Below are 13,640 nucleotides of genomic sequence, written 5' to 3' on the forward strand. Positions count from 1 at the left end.
ACAGACGGAAGGGGGAAAAAAACGGAGAAAGGGATCGCTTGGTCAGCACAAGTTCCTCCTTAAGCCCACTGACTCAAGACCAATAATATTTTCAAAATGTCTGACTATATTAATTATTGAGGAATTGGAAAATGGCCTCAATCAGGTCCTTAAGTCCATACTCAGTCCCATTAAGCTCCATCAGCGCAGGGGCGCTGGAGGTACGGTGTTCAGTAATGAGTGGAACCTTCACGCCTGCAGGCTGACCTAATGAAGTGCTGCCTACTTAGAACAGCTCCGCACCGCCAGAGCACATGAAACAAAAGACAGGCAACCATAAAAAGCAACTGTAAAAAGGGAAATTAATCCCAGTCTGTGAAGCCTGTTCTCATCACTGACCTTGTTACCATACATGGTTGGATGTGGCCTTGTGTTGAGGTGGTGGGCCCGTGCGGGGAGTAGATGTATCATAATATGAGATGAAGGCAGCTGAACATGGAGGTTTGAGGTGCTAGACATGTAAATTCAGGGACGGAAAATGGTAAAATATTTCAGAGCTGCAAGTAGTGTGGAACTCCACAAATGAGATCACTTTAATTTCTCAATTATTTCTCCTAGATTAAGGGTTGATGATGAAATATCAAGGGATCTATACATTTCATTTATAAAGACCTTTTAAAGGTGCCCTCGAATGAAAAATTTAATTTATCTTGGCATAGTTAAATAACAAGAGTTCAGTACATGGAAATGACATACAGTGAGTCTCAAACTCCATTGTTTCCTCCTTTTTATATAAATCTCATTTGTTTAAAAGACCTCAGAAGAACAGGCGAATCTCAACATAACACCGACTGTTATGTAACAGTCGGGGTGTACGCCCCCAATATTTGCATATGTCAGCCCACGTTTCCAACATTATAAAAGGCATTAGACAAGGGCAGCCAGTATTAACGTCTGGATCTGTGCACAACCAAATCATCAGACTAGGTAAGCAAGCAAGAACAAAAGCGAACAATGGCAGATGGAGCAATAATAACTGACATGATCCATGATAACATGATATTTTTAGTGATATTTGTAAACTGTCTTTCTAAATATTTCGTTAGCATGTTGCTAATGTACTGTTAAATGTGGTTAAAGTTACCATCGGTTATTACTGTATTCACGGAGACAAGAGAGCCGTCGCTATTTTCATTTTTAAACACTTGCAGTCTGTATAATGCATAAACACAACTTCATTCTTTATAAATCTCTAAATCAACAGAGTAGCATTAGCCGTTAGCCACGGAGCACTATCAAACTCATTCAAAATCAGAAGTAAACAATATAACAGTATACAATACTCACATAATCCGACGCATGCATGCCGCATGCATGACGAACACTTTGTAAAGATCCATTTTGAGGGTTATATTAGCTGTGTAAACTTTGTTAAGGCACTGTTCAAGGCAAGCGCGAGCTCTGTGGGCGTGGACCACGGGATTTAAAGGGGCCGCAGCATAAAATCGGCGCGTTTATAATGATGCCCCAAAATAGGCAGTTAAAAAAATTAATAAAAAAAAATCTATGGGGTATTTTGATCTGAAACTTCACAGACACATTCAGGGGACACCTTAGACTTATATTACATCTTTTAAAAACATAATCTAGGGCACCTTTAATATTGGGAAAAAAATAATAAAATAAACATTCTAATTCTAATTTAAAATAAAATTAATTAACTTTAAAGACTAAAAAGAATCTGTAAAATCTTTATCTATAAAATAGTTTCTAATTTCTAATTCTAAAAATATATATATATTTTTTTTCCTTTAAAAATAAAATTAATGATTTCTGATCAGTGTTTAGAAAAACATAATGGTAAATGTTGGTTCCCAGACCATAGTTTTAAAACTTCTGTTCAGATGACAATAAGTTTGTTTGATTATTACCTTTTTAACATCAGTATTGCATCAAGGCTATTTACATGGCAAACACAAGGTAAACAACACAGTTCATACAATTTAAAACAAAGGCATAAATTAAAAAAAATAAACATTCAGGTGTTAGAATATGAAATATTTCAGTCACACTTTAGATTAGGGTCCAATTCTTAATATTAACCAACTATTAACTATGAATTTTTGCTGCTTTTAATAGCAAGGTACAGTAGTTGTTGAGTTCAGGTATTGGGTAGGAGTAAGGGATGTAGAATAAGATTATTCAGAATAAGGCATTAATATGTGCTTTATAAGTACTAATTAACAGACAAAATCCTAGTAATATCAAACTGTCCTCCAAAAAAACAAACAAATAAAACACGACCCGATAGGTCGTTTTTTTCAAGCACCTTATTACGGCATATATTTACGTTTTAAAGTCACGTACCCTCCAGCTGGCGTAAAAATAATGACAGTGTCGTGTTACGTCTGTCGTCATGAAATGAATGAAACGTCACAACGTCTGTCGTTACCAATTCAAATGTGTGTTCATTTAAAAGCAATGTGTGGACTTTTTACTCGGTCCCTTACCCACCATTAGTCCCATTTCCATTTAGCAAAACTCCTTTTTTTATTATTATTAACGACTACACCTACCCCAACCCTAAACCTACCTTTAGTGATTTATAGTGCATATACACTTTATGAGCACATGTGTTTCCTGGGATCGAACCCACGAACGCATGATTGCATATTGTTGTATATTGCAACAACAGCTCTACCATTTGAGCTATACGAAACCCAAAATATGACGCAAATAAAAGGGTACAATGCATTAAAATGAAAGTGTCCTGTTGTGGATATGGATGCAACTTTAGTAAATGCTCCTATGGGTCATATTTCAGGGAAGAGACAAACGACCTAAATAGGGGCGTATTGGTTGGAGGACATGTTGAGTAATATGGATGCTAATAAGCAACTATTTAATAGTTATATTAATGGACCCTAAACTAAAGTGTTAGCAATATTTAAAAAAATGTTTTCTGGTAGCATCATAAAAATTATGATCCAATGCCAATGAGAGTAAATGGAGAGCAAATGGAGACTTTTGCTGAAGTCTCCTGCTTCATACATTTTACTCATGAGATAAAGACTCTCAATAAATTCACACAAGTCTCTTCTAGAGTTGATACTTAAATTAAGCAGTTTTGAGAAAATAAATCTTCAAAGTTAGGAATAAGCAACCTTAGAGCAATAAAATTTTCATTTGGGTACTTACTAGAAACTGTCACAGATCCCTTGTTCCCCTGGACTCTATTTCCCATAATCCTCCTGTTTCTACACCTGCACTCACTTCCCTCGTCAGCTCCTCATCAGCACTCATCACCTGCACCTGGACTTGATCATCTGCACTCCCTTTATAATGCACTCACTCCCTGCACTCCTGGTCCGTTCTCTGTTTATGTTAGACGCTTGTTTGGTGTACTCTGCCTTTGTTTATATTAAAACCCTGTATGTTTGTGGAAATCCGTTATCTGCCTCATCTCTACACCACCAGCCGTAACAGAAGAACGGACCCATATCGACCGGATTTTCCACAGAAAAAAAAAAAATGGAGACTTTCACCGGCTCCCTGGATTCAGCTCCTCCAACGCCTCTCACCCTGACAGCCAGCGAACGCCTTATCGGGCTCCTGCAGGTAGGTCGTTCGCTGGAGAGGTATGTGGAGGAGTTCGTTGAGCTTGCTTCTTTGTCTGACTGGCCTGAAGCATGTTTGATCTCTCTGTTTCTGGATGGACTAGATGATGACACCATCCGTTTTGGTGAACCCGATTATCGTTTCTCCCTAAGCGAAACTATAAATTCCATTTTATGGTTAAATGACTCCAAATTTTTTGTCGATTGGGTTCTGGATGGGTGTCTGTCTCTAGTTCATCCAGAAACACGGTTGGCCGGGCCAGTCAGTCAACCTCCGTCTTCCTCCACATACCCCTCCTACGAACTCCCTGCCTGCCCCACGCGGAACCCACACTCCTCCACTGGGTCCCGTAAGCGGAGGAGGAGGAAACAAGCTGCTCCAGTGTCTCCAGAGCCCGCTCCAGTATCTCCAGAGCCCGCTCCAGTATCTCCAGAGCCCGCTCCAGTATCTCCAGAGCCCGCTCCAGTATCTCCAGAGCCCGCTCCAGTCTCTCCAGAGCCCTCTCCAGTCCCCACAGAGCCAGCTCCAGTGCCTGTGGGGATTTAATTGTATTTGAGGGGATGAACGAGCCCTCTCCAGTCTCTCCAGAGCCCGCTCCAGTCTCTCCAGAGCCCGCTCCAGTCTCTCCAGAGCCCGCTCCAGTCTCTCCAGAGCCCGCTCCAGTCTCTCCAGAGCCCGCTCCAGTCTCTCCAGAGCCCGCTCCAGTCTCTCCAGAGCCCGCTCCAGTCTCTCCAGAGCCCGCTCCAGTCTCTCCAGAGCCCGCTCCAGTCTCTCCAGAGCCCGCTCCAGTCTCTCCAGAGCCCGCTCCAGTCTCTCCAGAGCCCGCTCCAGTCTCTCCAGAGCCCGCTCCAGTCTCTCCAGAGCCCGCTCCAGTCTCTCCAGAGCCCGCTCCAGTCTCTCCAGAGCCCGCTCCAGTCTCTCCAGAGCCCGCTCCAGTCTCTCCAGAGCCCGCTCCAGTCTCTCCAGAGCCCGCTCCAGTCTCTCCAGAGCCCGCTCCAGTCTCTCCAGAGCCCGCTCCAGTCTCTCCAGAGCCCGCTCCAGTCTCTCCAGAGCCCGCTCCAGTCTCTCCAGAGCCCGCTCCAGTCTCTCCAGAGCCCGCTCCAGTCTCTCCAGAGCCCGCTCCAGTCTCTCCAGAGCCCGCTCCAGTCCCCACAGAGCCAGCTCCAGTGCCTGTGGGGATTTTAATTGGATTTGAGGGGATGAACGAGCCCTCTGCTCCAGCCGCCGCCTACGAGCCCTCTGCTCCAGCCGCCGCCTACGAGCCCTCAGCTCCAGCCGCCGCCTACGAGCCCTCAGCTCCAGCCGCCGCCGCCGAGCCCTCAGCTCCAGCCGCCGCCGCCGAGCCCTCAGCTCCAGCCGCCGCCGCCGAGCCAGCCGCTCCAGCCGCCGCCGCCGAGCCAGCCGCTCCAGCCGCCGCCTACGAGCCAGCCGCTCCAGCCGCCGCCTACGAGCCAGCCGCTCCAGCCGCCGCCTACGAGCCAGCCGCTCCAGCCGCCGCCTACGAGCCAGCCGCTCCAGCCGCCGCCTACGAGCCAGCCGCTCCAGCCGCCGCCTACGAGCCAGCCGCTCCAGCCGCCGCCTACGAGCCAGCCGCTCCAGCCGCCGCCGAGCTTACTGCCCTATGAACTGTGTTTCTGAACCCGCCAGCTCTAAGACTGTTTTCCCTCCCTGCCTCCCTCTCCCACCTCCATCCATTTATGTTTACACTGAACCTCCACCTCAAGCCCCCTCGCCCAGATCTCCACCTCGGACCTCTGGGCGATTACCTACACCCCGGCTCCAACCTCCCTCTGCTCCACCGTTACCCATCAGTCCACCAGCGTCACCAGTATCCATCCTGCCTCCACTCACACCTTGTGCACTCGTCAGCCTGCCCTTCCCTCTGGACTACACTCCTCCGTCTCCGCTCCGTCACTCCGTCCCTCAGTTTCAGTTGGCTTCCTCACTCCCCCCGGTGTTCTTTTTGTTGGCTGTCCTACTGCTTCCACTGCGGCCTTCTGGAGTCCCGGCTGCGCTTCGGTCGGCAGAGCCTTTGGTTCCGCCATCTCCCGCCGGTCCTTCTGCGCCGACTGGGCTCAACGCCTCGAAGGCTTCGGATCCTGACCCGCCATGGCTGCCCGCTGCACCTGACCCGCCATGGCTGCCCGCTGCACCTGACCCGCCATGTATGCCCGCTGCATGTCTGCCCGCTGCACCTGACCCGCCATGGCTGCCCGCTGCACCTGACCCGCCATGGCTGCCTTCAGCCCCTGACCCGCCGTGGCTGCCTTCGGCCCCTGACCCGCCGTGGCTGCCTCCGGCCCCTGACCCGCCATGGCTTTTGAACCTGCCCTGGAGACCTCCACTCCAGTCTGCTCCTCCCCCTGCACCAGCTTGAGGTCTCCAGGGCGCCCGCCCCCCTCCCGGTTGTTTCATCTACGGCGCGAGGACGCGCCTACCGGGAGGGGGGGGTAATGTCACAGATCCCTTGTTCCCCTGGACTCTATTTCCCATAATCCTCCTGTTTCTACACCTGCACTCACTTCCCTCGTCAGCTCCTCATCAGCACTCATCACCTGCACCTGGACTTGATCATCTGCACTCCCTTTATAATGCACTCACTCCCTGCACTCCTGGTCCGTTCTCTGTTTATGTTAGACGCTTGTTTGGTGTACTCTGCCTTTGTTTATATTAAAACCCTGTATGTTTGTGGAAATCCGTTATCTGCCTCATCTCTACACCACCAGCCGTAACAGAAACAAGATGGAAATAAAAAAAGTGATGTCAAAACCTCTGTTGAATAACTACGACACCTACTGTAGAAATGATAAACATGGGAGTAAATATGTATCAAAAGAGCTGAACAAATATGTAACGTTTAGGTCATTTGTTAAAATAGACTTATTCTGTTGAGAAATATGAAATCTGCTTCCCAGAGGACAGTGTTTTTAGTACACAATGTGAACTATTTCCAGTCACAAACAGACGGCCTCTTGCCCTTCACAGTCCTTACAAGGTAACTGCACTCTCATGAGCCTAGCCGTGGCTCAGCTATATCGGGACGGTACAGTGTACATCATCCTCCGAAACCCAGCCCCACACGAAGACACAATCAATTGTGTGTTCCTCTGAGTTCTCTCCTGCGCTCTTTGTTTCAGTTGAAACTTAGTGTGCGAGCACAAACCGTCCTCCCTCATTGATCAGAAATTCAATTCAAAAGTCTATAAATAAAAATAAATGAGCAGTAGTCACCCGGTCCCTCCCAGAAGATGCCAGCTGTATGGAAATCAAATCTATAATCCTTCAACTGCCGACAGAACGCATCCAATAATGGCCCAGGCCAAATAATTCACATGCAAGAATTGAATGTCGCAGAATTAAATGAATTCTGTAATAATGGAACGAGCGCCTTAGCTTCAAAAAGAGCTGCTCACAATTTCTCATACATGACTAGTTTAAGAAGAAAGATGGAATGAGAGAGGAATAGTCGAGAGAGCACTGGGGGGTGGGGATGTCTAAATCTAAATTAAGATGTTAGATGTGTAGTTTCCAATAGGACCTTGACATAACTGTTGACCTACTCATGACACGATCACAGTGGCGAGGATTTGGAATTCTATTAGTATTACCAATGGAAAAAAGTCAAGGAGTCATCAGGAAAGCAAATCTATAGCCTCTACTCTACCAGACAATTACTGTTGTTAAAGTAGAATTAGATGGGTATTGACAATGAGAGGAGGAATAGGATTAGGCTGACAGGGCCACTGCACTGAGGTGAGAGAGAGATGAAGGATGTGTCATAAACTTCATCTTGCTGGTTCATGTTTTACTTTTATTATGTTTGGTTAAATTCATGGAACAACTTGTAGATTTTCCTTTCTGCATATAATGAGATCATTTCTGATTTTTACAAGGAGATATTATTTTGAAAATAGTCTGTTAAGAGTTACGCAAACCTTGTTGGGAATACATAAAGTTGTTTACTCCATGAACTACATGGGTTCCTTTGGGAATCTCTGATGGATCTGACATAGGGTCTTCATGTTAAAGGTTATAAAGATTATGTTACAAAAATGTCTATTTAAAAGAAAATGTTGTTCTTTTGGACTTTCTATTTAAAGGTGCCCTAGAACATGTTTTTAAAAGATGTAATATAAGTCTAAGGTGTCCCCTGAACGTGTCTGAAGTTTCAGCTCAAAATACCCCATGGATTTTTTTTTATTAATTTTTTTAACTGCCTATTTTGGGGCATCATTATAAACGCGCCAATTTATGCTGCGGCCCCTTTAAATCTCGTGCACTCCGCCCACGGAGCTTGCGCTTGCCTTAAAGATCCATTTGAGGGTTATATTAGCTGTGTAAACTTTGTTAAGGCACTGTTTAACTTAAACACAGGATTATGTGAGTATTGTATACTGTTATATTGTTTACATCTGATTCTGAATGAGTTTGAGGCTGTGCTCCGTGGCTAACGGCTAATGCTACACTGTTGAAGAGATTTATAAAGAATAAAGTTGTGTTTATGCATTATACAGACTGCAACTGTTTAAAAATGAAAATAGCGACGGCTCTTGTCTCCGTGAATACAGTAAGAAACGATGGTAACTTTAACCACATTAACAGTACATTAGCAACATGCTAACGAAACATTTAGAAAGACAATTTACAAATATCACTAAAAATACCATGATGTCATGGATCATGTCAGTTATTATTGCTCCATCTATCATTTTTCACTGTTGTTCTTGCTTGTTTACCTAGTCTGTTGATTCACCTGTGCACATCCAGACGTTACTACTGGCTGCCCTTGTCTAATGCCTTTCATAATGTTGGGAACGTGGGCTGGCATGTGCAAATATTGGGGGCGTACACCCGACTGTTACGTAACAGTCGGTGTTATGTTGAGATTAGCCTGTTTTTCAGAGGTCTTTTAAACAAATGAGATTTATATAAGGAGGAGGAAACAATGGAGTTTGAGACTCACCGTATGTCATTTCCATCTACTGAACTCTTGTTATTTAACTATGCCAAGATAAATTCAATTTTTTTATTCGAGGGCACCTTTAAAGATTCTTGAAATAAATTGTATTATGTGGTTGATAAGTAAATGTTTATTGAGCATTATTCAACATATTAGAATCATTTCTGAAGAATCATGTGACACTGAAGACTAGAGCAATGGCTGCTAAAAATTCAGCTTTGCCATCATTGGAATAAATTCCTTTTTTTTAAATTGAGAATTGAATTGAGAAATTTTTTTCAGGAATACAAACTAAAGTAGTTCCATAAGGTTTCTTGTCAAGCAGTTTGTCATTAAACAGTTGATGTATAGTGTGCATATAGATAGTCAAATGTCCACTGAGAAAGAATTAAAAAGTTCAAGGATTATAGATGTGCAAATGTTGCAACACAGTAAAAAATAAAAAGACAAAAAGCAAGTACAGAGACATTATTGCACACTCTGATATTTAAAGATGTTCAGACACGCATATTCAGTGACTTCAGCTGCTGATGTATTGTAAACGTTGTGTTAAAACTTGGGACAAGTTAACTCAGATTTAATAGAGAGAGAATGAACAAGAGCAAGAGTAAGAGCAAGAGAGAGAGAGACCCACTCTGCTCATCCCGTAGATCTTTACTTCTTATTGAAAAACTAGCTGCAGTTAATATTGACACAGCAAGGTGTGAATCAATACATTGAGAATGAGCAATACATTTTAATTTCAAACTGCTCAAACTTCAGCAGCAAATCCATGCAGTTAAGCTGTTGTGGGAGTGGGTGAGAAGGGGCAAGGGAGGGGTGGATGAGATAGAAATTTGCTGTAGATCAGATCCAGGATCAGCCTCCTCCAGCATGACATTTCCTGTCAGATGATATAGACTAGCTGAAGTGACTTTTTAACCTGCTGTTCAGCACAGAGTCACACAGGCCTGTTTAGCACCTCACTTTGTGCTGGCTGACTGCAAAGAGTCCATTATATTTAATACATATTCATAGCTAAAACTAAGCTTCTCAACTACAGTAAGATCTAGCTAAAGCAGTCTCAGTCTCAAGACCATTTTTTGAAGAACTTCGTCTCATCTCTGTCTCTACCACATTTGCACCCGGTCTCATCTCAGACTATGAGGACTTTGGATTTTAATTCAAAACAGGTCAAGACCACAACTGCAGGGATATTACTGAATTGCCGATGCATTATCTGATTTATTTGTCAACATCATTAATGTAATTGGATGTAAAACTTACTGCTTCAAATGCAATCAATAACTTATATCCAATTTGATTTCTTTTGTTACTGTTGTGCCAGGTTTGAAATCAATGAGGGATTGTGTCAAAAAAATTAATACAAATTCCCACAAAATTCAATATATGATTGCAAAAAAAGTATATATTGTATATATTATAGCATATTATATACTTAAGCAATATCTCAAGAGATAAAAAGCTGGTTTCACAACTGGTTTGGGGTTTGGTAAGATTTTTAAAATATTTTGAAAGACGTCTCTTATGCTCACTAGTAAACTTGTAGACAATACCACCTAAACCGAGACCAAGTCAAGACCTAGACTTAGACCAGTGTGTTGAGACCAAGAAAAGACCAAGACTTTGAGGGGTTGAGACTAAGACAAGTCAAAGACTAAGACAAGGCAAGACCAAACCAGTACTCCTCAAAATCATCTGAAAGATCCACATTTACTGCCAGATAAATGTCTTATATTTAATCAATAATTACAATTAGAAGAATAAGACACTATACATATTTAAAATTTCAAAATTGGAAATCCTTACATTGCTAAATGTACAGGTATGCCCTGATTATCACATGCATTAAGCATAAATGTCAAAACAGTAAACATCTTGTTGAAGTCATTGCCTGTAGCCACACCTCTCTGCCATTGAAGCTAAATGACATTGAGGCTGAGCGATGTGAGAAACGGCCTCACACTCACAGAATGTACACGGGCATGCGCAAAAATACACTCCAGAATGATCTATGTCTCCTCCTTGCTATCGATAACAGTTTAACTACATCACAGCGGACAGCTTGTGTCTCTTTATCAGCAGCTCCTCTCTCGCGCTCCGCATGCAGGACGTCACTGGCTCTGAGTTTCAGAATCAACCTCTATATCATTAAATACCATTATGACGTTAAACTGTTATAGGCCTCGATGCCTGGATAAAAACAAATCAAAAAACAAAACAAAAACAAAAACAAAAAAAAAACAGCTGTATTGCTAAAGTTCTAATATACAAAAAGGTATTTTCTTTCATTATGAATTGTACTTATAATACAACCAAATGCAGGCTGACTTAAATCATCCTCTGCTTTTATGTATCGTACTAATAGCCGTACTAACACACAGAGTTGGATAATGAAATGCAGTCATTAAGTGCATTATTCACAAGCAATTAGTTATGTTTATGTATCATTTATGAGCCTGTCATAAGCAACACGAAAGCGATTAAGACTTATTAGGAACTTGTATATTGCAATTTGTTTAAAGCTCTTCTAAATTATATATTAAAGGCAGATATGCAGATGTGTATGCAAGAAAGGGCTGCAGCCTACCATGACTTTGAAATCAAATATATTTCATAAGGGCTCTGATTATATAAACTGAATATAAATAAAGAAGCAAATGTTCAAGTCTGCTGCAACAAGGCTAATTCTGTGATACGTTCAAGTCGAGTGTGCTAATGTGGTCGTGGGACTGACAGCAGGGGCCTCCAGGCAGTCACACAAGGGTCAGTGTGGCTCTCTCTGGTTTAGTGGGGCCAGGCAGAAGAGCTATGCACTTAATCACACCCAGAAGACTGGTCATTATTGCAGTCAGTCAGGGTGAATTACCATATCAAAGCCTGACAGACAAGAGAACAGAATGATTGGCACATTATGATGACAGCTTCTGCTGAAGGAAGAGGACAGCCCTATCAACACCAAAGAAAAGGGGAGAATCCAAAAACGTGTTTGCCATTTGTGTAGGTATAGTAGGCCTGTTGATTACAGGAAGAATACTTTTATTGTTTGATTTACTCTAAATGTATGCAGAATATAGCCATCTTTTCTTAGGGAGGCACTCATTTTAACATTCTAGATGATACTGATAAGCTGATAATTATTTTCATTTTATGGCCAATAAGCAATAATATGGCCACTATTAAAATTCTATAGCATATTGTTGAAATAAATTGAAAATAAAACAGTAAAACTAATTAACTGTTTCAAATGCTACAAGTGTATTTCAGCATCACAACGTTATAATGTACAGTTTTGAAAAAATTATATTCAATTTTGAAATTTGCTAAAGATTACATTTAACAACCAGACATCAGATCTTTTGAGCTCTCCAAGCAACCAGAGTCCCATCTGGGAACATTTCTGGGTTTCTCAGAAGCAGAAGTCATCATAGTTGGGTAAACTTCTATAGTGGTGAATGAGAGACTACAATAAATATATTTATTGTGTTCCTATTTGTTCAAATAGCAATAGAAAAACTCCACCATAGTGTTTTCCAGTCGTGGAGGCAGTGTGAACATGGGACTTTACATGTTACAGTGCGAGCTGGAGGTGAGTCTTCCATCAGCTCACTTTCTGATTGGGTATTGTTTAGTTTCACATGATAATCTCCAGAGTGTGTGCGGCTGCGCACGTTTGTCCTTGGGGTTCCCCCAACACAACAGAAATTCTGATTGTAGATATTCATCATGTTGAATATTTACGATTCGAGATTGGGGCGGCTCGAACGTTCTTCTGAGCAGATTCAGTCACTCTTAACACAACTCACACCACAGGAAAATCTGATAAGATATTCTGTGGAACCATCTAGATAATTGGGACTTTACCTAGGATTGTCGAAAGGGGAGAAAGCAGTCCGAAATCGGTCCAAAATCACCCCGAATATCTTGTAGTGTGTGACAGGCTTAAGCAATGCAAATCATCATGCAGCAATAATTCTTAAATAAGGTGTTTACTTAGACAGCTTAAAAGATTTTAAAACTGAACTAAACTACTTTAAATGTTGTTTTCTGGGTAAAGCAAGAGTATGTAATTAAAGTCTTGGAAGGGGAAACATCTGTTTTCGTCCCATATAATTAGCATAATTAATTAATCCTAACAAATTATTTTTTAACACCTAAAATAAATCACAAAGCCCTGCTTCTCTCGACTGACCCTGTCTGTGTAGTATGGGTAATTGATCAAGAGTAAATTGGACAATGTGCAGCAATGAGGCGTATTGTATCCTCGTATTTGAAACACACCCAAATCATTAGTCTGAGAGCACAGATGGATTAAGGACCATCTTTTTGTAATATAAAATCTTGGCTTGAGATAGCAACTACCAAAGTCTTAGCTGGTTGTTGACAGCATCAGATGAGGTTTGCATCATATTTTAAATGGCACTGCTGTGCAACATAACGCGGCCAATCAATTCATAGCCTCAGGTAAAGATCTGATGACATGGAATGGTGTAAATGATTTCTAAATAGACTGAATGCAGTTATTAGGCCCGAAAAATAGTCTCTCTAGCCCACCTTTGTTAGACAAAAAGAAAACTACAATCAGAAAAGCATGTACAGGCTCACATGTGCGCACACACACAGGCCAATAAAAACTCTTTCAAAAATGTCTAGAACGGTTTATGAAAAGACAAAAAGAGGGCCTCAGGGAATACCTCCCGTGAGCAGCAACGGTATATTGCTGTCAGGTTCACTGTCGGATGGGTTAATCAAAAACTCAAGGGGAAAGGTGCTATCTTCACCGCACACTGCCATCTTTATCGATTCTATTTACAGCACCTCACCGGGATCGCACTTCTTTAACTATTCAATTGGTCCAAAATAGATTTTTCCATTTTACGCAGGAGCGACAGGGAAAACATTAGACCAGAACAAACGTGATAGAAATGTATCACAAAAGCAGATGAACAAACATTGTGGAAGATTTATGGCTGGGATTTTAATAAATTCGAGAGAGATGAATTGATTTTGGTTAGGGGTGTAAGCAGCAATTTATTGGGTGGGAAAATGCATTATTTTCCAATTGTTATCAAGCTACAGTAAA

This window comes from Megalobrama amblycephala, linkage group LG5 (assembly GCF_018812025.1).
Source record: "Megalobrama amblycephala isolate DHTTF-2021 linkage group LG5, ASM1881202v1, whole genome shotgun sequence".
Taxonomy (NCBI): Eukaryota; Metazoa; Chordata; class Actinopteri; order Cypriniformes; family Xenocyprididae; genus Megalobrama; species Megalobrama amblycephala.